A 12,628-nucleotide genomic window follows, 5' to 3' on the forward strand; every position below is an offset into this window, starting at 1 on the left:
GAGCCCAACATGGGGCTCAATCCCACAACTGGGAGATCATGACCTGAGTCAAAATCAAGAGTCAGACATCTAACCAAATGAGCCACCCAGGCATCCTTCCTCTCAACATCCTAAAAGAAAACTTGCTTTGCCACATCGAGACATTCTATATATGAAATGACTAGGGACATGGGATAAGCAGAATTAGAAAATCACATGTCCTTAATGCTCTATATAGAAAACCCAAAAGGCTCCACCCAAAAACTCCTAGATTCATATAGAATTCACCAAAGTTGTAGAAAATAAAATCAGTGCACAGAAGTTTGTGCATTTCTATACACTAATAATGAAGAAGCAAAAAGGGAAGTCAAGGAATTAATCCCATTTAAAATTACACCAAAAACCACAAGATATCTAGGGATAAACCTACTCAAAAAGGTAAAGGATCTAAAAAAAAAAAAAAAAAAGAAAGAAAGGTAAAGGATCTGTACTCTGAAAATTATAGAACACTTATGAAAGAAATTGAGGAAGACACAAAGAAGTGGGAAAACATTTCATGCTCATGTATTGGAAGAACAAATATTATTAAAATGTCTATGCTACCTAGAGCAATCTATACATTCAATGCAATCCCTATCAAGATACCATCATTATTTTCACAGAGCTAGAATACACAATCTTAAAATTTATATGGAACCACAAATGACCCCAAATAGCCAAAGTAATGTTGAAAAGAAAAACAATTCTAGAGGTATCACAATTCCAGATATAAAGTTAATTACAGAGCATAATCATCAAGGTAGTGTGGTACTTGCACAAAAAGAGACACATAGGGATCCCTGGGTAGCACAGCGGTTTAGTGCCTGCCTTTGGCCCAGGGCGTGATCCTGGAGACCCGGGATCGAATCCCACGTTGGGCTCCCGGTGCATGGAGCCTGCTTCTCCCTCTGCCTGTGTCTCTGCCTCTCTCTCTCTCTCTCTCTCTGACTATCATAAATAAATAAAAAAATTTAAAAAAATAAAAAAATAAAAAAAAAGAGACACATAGATCAATGGAACAGGATAGAGAACCCAGAAATGGATCCTCAACTCTATAACAAATTAATCTGCAACAAATCAGGAAAGAATATCTAATGGAAAAAAGATAGTCTCTTCAACAAATGGTATTGGGAAAATTGGACAGCCATGTGCAGAAGAACTAGACTATTCTCTTACACCATACACAAAAATAAACTCAAAATTGATGAAAGATCTAAATGCGAGACAGGAATCCATCAAAATCCTAGAGAAGAAGACAGGCAACAAACTCTCTGACCTTGGCTGAAGCAACTTCTTGCTAGACATAGCTCCCAAGGCAAGGAGAACAAAAGTAAAAATTAACTATTGGAACTTCAACAGAATAAAAAGCTTTTGCAGAACAAAGGAAGTAATCAACAAAACCAAAAGGCAATATATGGAATGGGAGAAGATATTCCCAAATGCCCAAATGACATATTGGATAAAGCGCTAGCATCCAAAATATATAAAGAGCTTATCAAACTCAATACCCAAAAAAACAAAAAAATTGAGTCAAGGAATGAGGTAAAGACATGAACAGACATTTCTTCAAAAAAGACTTGCAAATGGCTAATAGACACACAAAAAAAGGTTCAACATCACTTAGCATCAGGGAAATACAAATCAAAACCACAATGAAATAATACCTCTCATCAATTAGATTGGCTAAAATTAACAACAAAGGAAAAAACAGATGGTGAGGATGCAGAGAAAGGAGAACCCTCTTACACTATTTGTGGAATTGCAAACTGATGCAGCCACTCTGGAAAACAGTATGCTAGCTACTTCCTCAAAGAGTTAAAAATAGAGATAAAATATGACCCAGGATGAGGGGCAAGATGGTGGAAGAATAGGGTCCCCAAGTCACCTGTCCCAACGAAATTACCTAGATAACTTTCAAATCATCCTGAAAACCTATGAATTTGGTCTGAGATTTAAAGAGAGAACAGCTGGAAGGCTACAGTGAGAAGAGTTCACGCTTCTATCAAGGTAGGAAGAGGGAAGAAGAAACGAAAGAAAGAAAAAGAAAGAAAAAGAAAAAGAAGAAAGAAGAAAGAAAAAGAAAGAAAGAAAAGAAAGAAAGAAAGAAAGAAAGAAAGAAAGAAAGAAAGAAAGAAAGAAAGAAAGAAAGAAAGAAAGAAAGAAAAAGAGGCATCCAAGGGGGAGAGGCCCTGCGAGGAGCCAGGCTAGGGCCGCAGGGCGACTGCCCCGAGGACAGGAAAGCTCCCTCCCTGAGAAGCAGGAGCTTCACCAATCTTCCCACAGGGAAAGGCGCTCGCAGGGAGTTAGAGCAGGACCCCAGGAGGGGCAGGGATGCCCTCAGGCTCCCTGGGACACTAACAGACACCTGCGCCCAGGGAGGGTGGGGAGAGGGCCACACCCCGCGGCCCAGCTCCCTAAAGGGCTGCAGCGGGTGCATGGCTGCACCCGGGAACAGCTCGGAGGGGCTCGGCCGGGGCTTCACGTGGAGGGGGCTGTGTGGCCCGGGAGCCCAATTCCAGCAGCGCAGGCCCGAGATCCCAAGGCGCTGGGGACACACCCCAAGATCCAGCACTACTCCCGGGAAAGGCAGAGGCCGGAAGGGCCCAGGACAGCCAGGACGCTCCTGCCCCTTGGCAGCAGAGCTGTGCAGATCAGCGGCCCAGCCGTCGGAGCATCCAGGCCCCTGCAGACTGAGAGCTGCGGTAGTTACTCTGGGAGCTGACTCCAGGGCTGGAGAGCTGGCCGCCCCCACTGTTGTTGTTCCTCCTGGGACCTCACAGGATAAACAGGATAAACAGCTCCCACTGAGCGGTGCACCAGGCAGGAGGCTGAGCAGCTCCCCCAGGTGCTCACACCTGAGAATCAGCACAGCACGCCCCTCCCCCAGAAGACCAGCTGGAGGGACAGGGGAAAAGCAAGTTATTGACCAGCAGCACTGGAAAAGTTCCAGGGGAGTTGAGGGATTTACAGTATAGAGAATCAGAGAATACTCCCCCTTGGTTTTTGTTTTCTGTTTGCTTCCCCCCCATCCTTTTTCTCAACTTTCTTTTTTTTTCGTTTTCTTTTCTTTTTTTCTCTTCTCTCTCTTTCTCCTTTTCCCAGTACAACTTATTTTTAGCCACTCTGCACTGAACAAAATGACTAGAAGGAAAAACTCACCTTAAAAAAAAGAATCAGAAACAGTCCTCTCTCCCACAGAGTTACAAAATTTAGATTACAATTCAATGTCAGAAAGCCAATTCAGAAGCACAATTATAAAGCTACTGGTGGCTCTAGAAAAAAGCATAAAGGACTCAAGAGGCTTCATGACTACAGAATTTAGATCCATTCAGGCAGAAATTAAAAATCAATTAAATGAGATGCAATCCAAACTAGAGGTCCTAATGATGACAGTTAACAAGGTAGAAGAACAAGTGAATGACATGGAGGACAAGTTGATGGCAAGGAGGGAAACTGAGGAAAAAATAGAAAAACAGTTAAAAGATCATAAGCATAAGTTAAGGGAAATAAATGACAGCCTCAGAAGGAAAAATCTACGTTTAATTGGAGTTCCCGAGGGCGCCAACAGGGACAGAGGTCCAGAAATGTATTTGAACAAATCACAGCTGAGAACTTTCCTAACCTGGGAAGGGAAACAGGCATTCAGATCCAGGAGATAGAGAGATCCCCCCCTAAAATCAATAAGAACCGCTCAACACCTCGACATTTAATAGTGGAACTTGCAAATTCCAAAGATAAAGAGAAGATCCTTAAAGCAGCAAGACACAAGAAATCTCTAACTTTTATGGGGAAAAATATTAGATTAACAGCAGACCTCTCCACAGAGAGCTGGCAGGCCAGAAAGGACTGGCAGGATATATTCAGGGTCCTAAATGAGAAGAACCTGCAGCCAAGAATACTTATCCAGCAAGGCCCTCATTCAGAATAGAAGGAGAGATAAAGAGCTTCCAAGATGTGCAGAAACTGAAAGAATATGTGACCACCAAGCCAGTTCTGCAAGAAATACTAAGGGAGACTCTGTAAAACAAAGAGGAAGTCCAAGGGAACAATCCACAAAAACAGGGACTGAATAGGTATCATGATGACACTAAATTCATATCTTTCAGTAGTAACTCTGAACGTGAATGGGCTAAATGACCCATCAAAAGGCGCAAGATTTCAGACTGGATAAAAAAGCAGGACCCATCTATTTGCTGTCTACAAGAGACTCATTTTAGACCTAAGGACACTTACAGCCTGAAAATAAAAGGTTGGGGGACCATTTACCATTCAAATGGTCCTTAAAAAAGAAAGCAGGGGTAGCCATCCTTATATCAGATAAACTAAAGTTTATCCCAAAGACTGTAGTAAGAGATGAAGAGGGACACTATATCATACTTAAAGAATCTATCCAACGAGAGGACTGAACAATCATCAATATTTATGCCCCGAATGTGGGAGCTGCCAAGTATATCAATCAATTAATAACCAAAGTTAAGATGTACTTAGATAACAATACACTTATACTTGGTGCCTTGAATGTAGCACTTTCTACAATAGACAGATTTTCTAAGCACAACATCTCCAAAGAAACAAGAGCTTTAAATGATACACTGGACCAGATGGATTTCACAGATATCTACACAACTTTACATCCAAATGCAACTGAATAAACATTCTTTTCAAGTGCACATGGAACTTTCTCCAGAACAGACCACATACTGGGTCACAAATCAAGTCTTAACCAATTCCTAAAGATTGGGATCGTCCTCTGCATATTTTCAGACCATAATGCTTTGAAATTAGAACTAAATCACAAGAAGAAGTTTGGAAGGATTTCAAACACGTGGAGGTTAAGGATCATCCTACTAAAAGATGAAAGGGTCAACCAGGAAATTTGGGAAGATTTAAAAGATTCATGGAAACTAATAAGAATGAAGATACAACTCTTCAAAATCTTTGGGATACAACAAAAGCAGTCCTGAGGGGGGAAATACATCGCAATACAAGCATCCATCCAAAAACTGGAAAGAACTCAAATAGAAAAGCTAACCTTGCATCTAAAGGAGCTGGAGAAAAAAGAGCAAATAGATCCTACACCCAGCAGAAGAAGAGAGTTAATAAAGATTCGAGCAGAACTCAATGAAATAGAGACCAGAAGAACTGTGGAACACATTAACAAAACCAGGAGTTGGTTCTTTTGAAAGAATTAATAAGATAGATAAACCATTAGCCAGCCTTATTAAAAAGAAGAGAGAGAAGAGTCAAATTAATAAAATCATGAATGAGAAAGGAGAGATCACTACCAACACCAAGGAAATACAAACGATCTTAAAAACGTATTATGAGCAGCTATATACCAATAAATTAGGCAACCTAGAAGAAATGGACGCATTTCTGGAAAACCACAAACTACCAAAACTGGAACAGGAAGAAATAGAAAAGCTGAACAGGCCAATAACCAGGGAGGAAATTGAAGCAGTCATCAAAAACCTCCCAAGACACAAAAGTCCAGGGCCAGATGGCTTCCCAGGGGAATTCTATCAAACGTTTAAAGAAGAAACCATACCTATTCTCCTAAAACTGTTCGGAAAGATAGAAAGAGATGGAATACTTCCAAACTCGTTCTATAGGGTCAGTATCACCTTAATTCCAAAACCAGACAAAGACCCCACCAAAAAGGAGAATTATAGACCAATATCTCTGATGAACATGGATGCAAAAATTCTCAACAAGAGACTAGCCAATAGGATCCAACAATACATTAAGAAGATTATTCACCATGACCAAGTGGGATTTATCCACAGGATGAAAGGCTGTCTCAACACTCGTAAAATAATCAATGTGATTGATCATATCAGCAAGAGAAAAAACAAGAACCATATGATCCTCTTAATAGATGCAGAGAAAGCATTTGACAAAATACAGCACCCATCCTGATCAAAACTCTTCAGAGTGTAGGGATAGAGGGAACATTCCTCAGCACCTTAAAAGCCATCTACAAAAAGCCCACAGCAAATATTATTCTCAATGGGTAAGCACTGGAATCCTTTCCCCTAAGATCAGGAACAAGACAGGGATGTCCACTCTCACCATTGCTATTCAACATAGTACTGGAAGTCCTAGCCTCAGCAATCAGGCAACAAAAAGAAAAAAAAAGGCATTCAAATTGGCAAAAGTCAAACTCTCCCTCTTCACAGATGACATGATATCTTACATAGAAAACCCAAAAGATTCCACCCCAAGATTGCTAGAACTCATACAGTAATTTGGCAGCGTGGCAGGATACAAAATCAATGCCCAGAAGTCAGTGGCATTTCTTTACACTAACAATGAGACTGAAGAAAGAGAAATTAAGGAGTCAATTCCATTGACACTTGCACCCAAAAGCATAAGATACCTAGGAATAAACCTAACCACAGAGGTAAAGGATCTATACCCTAAAAGCTACAGACACATAGATCAATGGAACTGAATCCAGAATCCAGAAGTGGACCCTCAACTTTAAGGTCAACTAATATTTGACAAAGCAGGAAAGACTATCCACTGGAAAAAAGACAGTCTCTTCAATAAATTGTGCTGGGAAAATTGGACATCCACATGCAGAAAAATAAAACTAGACCATTCTCTTACACCATACACAAAGATGCACTCAAAATGGATGAAAGATCTAAAGGTGAGACAAGATTCCATCAAAATCCCAGAGGAGAACACAGGCAACACCCTTTTTGAACTTGGCCACAGCAACTTCTTGCAAGATACATCCATGAAGGCAAGGGAAACAAAAGCAAAAATGAACTATTGGGACTTCATCAAGATAAGAAACTTTTGCACAGCAAAAGAAACAGTCAACAAAACTAAAAGACAACCTACAGAATGGGAGAAGATAGTTGCAAATGACCTATCAGATAAAGGACTAGAATCCAAGATCTATAAAGAACTTATTAAACTCAACAGCAAAGAAACAAACAATCCAATCATGAAATGGGCAAAAGGCATGAACAGAAATCTCACAGAGGAAGACATAGACATGGCCAACAAGCACATGAGAAAATGCTCCACATCACTGGCCATCAGGGAAATACAAATCAAAACCACAATGAGATACCACCTCACACCAGTGAGAATGGGGAAAATTAACAAGGCAGGAAACCACAAATGTTGGAGAGGATGTGGAGAAACGGGAACCCTCTTGCACTGTTGGTGGGAATGTACAGCCACTCTGGAAAACTGTGTGGACGTTCCTCAAAGAGTTAAAAATAGACCTGCCCTACGACCCAGCAATTGCACTGCTGGGGATTTACCCCAAAGATACAGATGCAATGAAACGCCAGGACACCTGCACCCCGATGTTTCTAGCAGCAATATCCACATTAGCCAAACTGTGGAAGGAGCCTCGGTGTCCATCGAAAGATGAATGGATAAAGAAGCTGTGGTCTATGTATACAATGGAATATTACTCAGCCATTAGAAACGACAAATACCCACTATTTGCTTTGACATGGATGGATCTGGGGAGTATTATGCTGAGTGAAATAAGTCAATCAGAGAAGGACAAACATTATATGGTCCATTCATTTGGGGAATATAAAAAATAGTGAAAGAGAATAAAGGGGAAAGGAGAAAAAATGAGTGGGAAATATCAGAGAGGGTGACAGAACATGATAGACTCCTAACTCTGGGAAATGAACAAGTGTTGGTAGAAAGGGAGGTGGGTGGGGAGTGGGGGTGACTGGGTGATGGGGACTGAGGGGGCACTTGATGGGATGAGCACTGGGTGTTATGCTATATGTTGGCAAATTGAACTCCAATTAAAAAAATATATATGTAAAAAAAATAAAATAAAATTTGACCCAGCAATTACACTACTAGGTATCTATCCAAAGGATACAAACATAATGACTCGAAGGGCACATGTTTATAGCAGCAATGTTCACACCAGCCAAAATATGACAAGAGCCCAGATGTCCATTAATAGATGAATGGATAAAGAAGTTGTGGTATATATACATATATATATAATGGAATATTATTCATCCATCAAAAAGAATGGAATCTTGCCATTTGCAATGACATGGATGGAACTATTGAGTATTATGCAGTGTGAAATAATTGGTCAGAGAAAGACAATTACCATATGATTTGACTCATGTGGAATTTAAGAAACGAAACAGATGAACATAGAAGAGAAGTAAAAATGAAATGAGAATAGAGAGAAAGGCAAACCACAAGAGACTCTTAAGAACAGGAAAGAAACTGAGGGTTCCTGGAGGGGAGGTGAGCGGGGTAACTTGGTGGTGGGCATTAGGAAGGCACTTGATGTAATGAGCACTGGGGGTTATATGCAAGTGATTAATCACTAAATTCCACCCCTGAAAGTAACAGTCTAATAATACACTATTTTTTAACTATACATTGAATTTAATTTAAAAAAAAAAAGAAAATCACATGTCTACGTCTTGTAAGTGCTCTTCTGTTTAAAAAGAAAGCAGAGAAAAGAAATGTCTGTGGAGATGACTCTTGGAAATGGAATTGCTAGACCACTTCTAGAAGTCATGCTAGGAGATGAAGCAGGAGGAGGTAAGGAGGAAGAGAAAAAGGGTTCTATGCCAGACTGCTCATATTTAGAAGACATTCTCATATTGTAATTATTGTTTTGTCTGTATATTTCTTTCCACACAACTGTGTGTGTGTGTATATATATATATATATTCGACAATTTTAAGTATCTAAAATATATATTTAATGTTTCTAGATATGTATGCTAAAAGATGCTAATGTATGCTAAAAGGTGTATGTTAAAAGATGTAGTAAAATACATAGTTTGTAAATATTCTTTTGTTAAAATTCAAATGAAATAAAATTGACCCTTGGGTTGCCTGGGTGGCTTAATTGGTTAAGCATCTACTTCAGCTCAGGGTCCTGGATCAAGCCTGCATAGGACTCACGGCTCAACGGAGAGTCTGCTTGACCTTCTCCTTCTCCCTCTGCCCCTCCCCCTGCTTGTGCTCTCTCTGTCTCTCTCTCTCAAATAGATAAATAAAATCTTAAAAAATAAATAAATACACTTGACCCTTGAATAACATCAGGGTTGAGGCACCAACCTCTCCTTCAGTCAGAAATCCACGTTTAACTTTTGCCCCCCAAAAAACTTAACTACTAATAGCCTACTGTTGATAAGTTTAATGATAGATAAACAGTTGACCAACATATATTTTGTATGTTACATTATTATATGCGGTATGCTTCAGTAAAGTAAGATTTAAAAGAAATGTCATTAAGTAAATCATAAGGAAGAGAAAATAAATTTACAGTACTGCACTGTATTCATTGATAAAAACATTGCATGTAAACAGACCTGTGCATTTCAAAACCATGTTGTTCAAGGGCCAACTATATTGTCTTTCGGATATGGGTTTACTTCATACAGACATAACACGAATGGATGTGATATATCATTAACACGAGCTCATGAACTCCCAACTGCTATCTCTTTGGCTGGCCAAGCCTTTTGGAATGCTTTCTTTCCAGCTATTGCTGTAACAGCCAATCTCTGAAGCCTTGCCAGAGGAGGGGAGAGAAGCTGGCATTAGCCTGCAAGCTGGTGGCTTATGAATCTTTGACCTGGACCTAGTGAGTCCAGGCATTTAATTTTATTCCTCACTTTGACAATTTTTGCAGAAATTAGTTTTCTCCCTTTATCTGCTATGTGAATGCTATGGTCATTTCTCCAATTGTCAGAAGCAAAATTGAGCCCTGGCTTTCACATCAGCCACTCTGGGAAGTATAGAATTTGTTACCCTTTCAACAGGGGCAACTCTAAAAGTCTAAATACAAAAGGCTGAGGAACACAGATGAGTATTTATATAGGTGAATAGATAGATAATCTCTTTTGCAGCTGCAATTCCATAATTAGAAACAAAGAAGAATCACAAATTTTATGGGTTTTTTTGGAGGGTGTGTTGGGATTGAGAGAGTTTAAAGAGGCAAAATCTATGCCTCAATGTTTCAGAGCTTCCCTGACAGCCTCCCAGAAGACATGGAATATAGGAAATTTACATGTATCATCCAAGGAAAAACTTTTCCAGAAATACATTATCTAATAATTACTAGAATTAGAGAGAGGACATTTCTTCAGGTTATAGTTCAACTTATTAGAGCATCACAGGGTAGATTTGTTATAATGGATGCTTCAAGAATTTTTATGAGGGGCAGGGATAGTAGAAGAAGGGACCCTACTAGAAACAAAGCTCTTAGATCTCATTAGCCAATTACAGAATGAGGTTTGAGCTTAGTAAACCTTGAAAAATATCTCAGAATCTGGAGGGGAGGATATAGAAGTAATGTGCTGTTTTCCTGTACTTTGTGCATGTGAATAATAACATGGTTGAATGGAGACTTTTCACAGTCTTTTTTTTTTTTTTTTCTCTTAGAATCTTAGAGCTGTGCCCTGGATTGATGCTTTTGCCTTGCTTTTGCCATTAACCATTTTGCTTAGTTGTTCCTTTGTTTTCCTTTTTAAAATTTATTCTTGGCATTGGCATGATTTATTTCCTTAATCTTGAAATTAAAATAATTCAGTAAGAAATGTTTCATAGGAACTTCTATTATTAAGTTTGGCTTGTAGAAATGACCCATTTTCTTTAGATAAGGACATAGTTGCCCAATTATTGCCTTAAGTATTATGTCTCCTTATCTGTTCTTTTCTCTCTTTGAAATTTGTAATATTCATATATTGAATTTTGGCTCTTTCTATTTTATACTTCAGATGGATCTCTATTCTCTGAGTTTAATTTTGTTTTCTGTAGTAAACTATATGCCACTCACAATCTCAATTTTAGTTTTGAATGTTGCATTTATGTTTTCATATCACAGAATCTCCCCTGATTTCTAAGTCATCACTTTTATAGCTAAAGTGACCTTCAGACTTTGTTGAAAAACATCCTTTAAAATAAAGAGATGGTCTCAATGTTCTTTTTTCTTTTTGTAAGTTTCTTTCATAGCTCTGGTACCTTTTGGACTAAATTTGCTTATAGACCTAAAAAGATGCTATAGGTCACCGCCTCTTGTTTTAGTTTTACCATTTTCCTATTTGTTTTTAACTAGGTGTTCATTTTACTGTATATATACAATATATATATATACTGTATATATACATTTCTTGTATATATACAAGAAGAAACTTGAGACCAGGCCGAATTTGCAGTATCTTATTTGTTACTAATAAGATAGAAGCCTCTAAAATGATTAGAATTTTACTTCTAAAAAAATTATTGTTATAAAAAGAGATGGCAAAGCCAATCTGTTGCATGTATAGGTTTTATTGATAGTTCTTTAGAGACTATGGTTTATTATGTTTAAAAATGGGTGTGAATTGAAGGAGCCTTTGAATTATGTCATTCTCATATCAGTGGTCCCTATTTTAAGGATATTGACCAGAGGGGAGGGAGCAACAAAAATGATGAAGGTATACTGAATTATATCCAACTACCCTAGAGAAAGTAAGACATGGTCATAAGAGAGTAGTTGTCATTGAGTATTTGAAAGGGATAATATATTTATTCTACTGTGCTCCAAATGGCAGAAATTACAGTGAAATATTTTTTTTACTAAAAGGAACACCTTTACAATATGCAGAACCCTTTGTTGCTAGAGTTGTTGAAGCATAGGTTGGTTTGAATATGGGAGGGGTTGTATGGTGTTGAGTGGGAGATTTTTTTTTGCAAGATCTCGTAAGAGTCCTTTTCCTTCTGAGCTCCTGTGGTGATTTCACTAAATATCATGTTTAATTCCACCAGAGCTTTAAGGTTAGAGAGCATTTGTTCTATTCCATTCAAATAAACCTTTATAATTAAAGGAGTGTTTGAATTGTGAAATCTGCAAAGTTAAATTTCATTGCATTTAATTTAGTAAAATTAAAATGCCTAGTGACATCCTGGTTAGAACATTAGCCATATTTAGACTTGTAATTAATGTCTAATTGGACACTAGTACTCCATTTAGTAGTAATGAAATAATGGCTAAAAATACCAACTGGTATTTAAGAAGATGTGATATATATCCTGAAGCAATTTTCTTAAATGCCAATTATAATTTGACATTTAGAGACTGAGCAATGTGATTGCTGATGAAAGTTATACTGTGATCCTATGGAATATGGCTATGCATTCTTATTTGAGGGATATAAGAATATTTTGCAAAATTTATAGGTATTCAATATATAATATTTTACTTCTGGGAAGAAGGAATTTTTAAACTAAATATACTTGTATAACACAGAAACGAAGTAAATGACTTTTTATTTTCTATTTTATTTTTTATATGACTAAAAAACATTCTTATATTTCATAAGAGCTTTAAGATAATAAATTTACTTTCTTGAGCTTGAGTATTATTTAGAAGGCCTCTCTGTTGTGCAACTAGTTAAAGCAACACATTCTGTAAAATTTTCTATCTTATTTATGCAAAGAATTTGAGTTGGAATTTGATTTCTAGTACTAATTATGAAACAATTATACATTGTCAATTAAACATACACTCATTTGTTTTAAATGACAATTAAAAAAACATTATCTTTGTATGCTATTTGATGAATCTAGTCAGAAAGTGTTTTAGAAAGAAATTTGACATA

The sequence above is a fragment of the Canis lupus genome, chromosome 17, assembly GCF_011100685.1.
Source record: "Canis lupus familiaris isolate Mischka breed German Shepherd chromosome 17, alternate assembly UU_Cfam_GSD_1.0, whole genome shotgun sequence".
Lineage (NCBI taxonomy): Eukaryota > Metazoa > Chordata > Mammalia > Carnivora > Canidae > Canis > Canis lupus.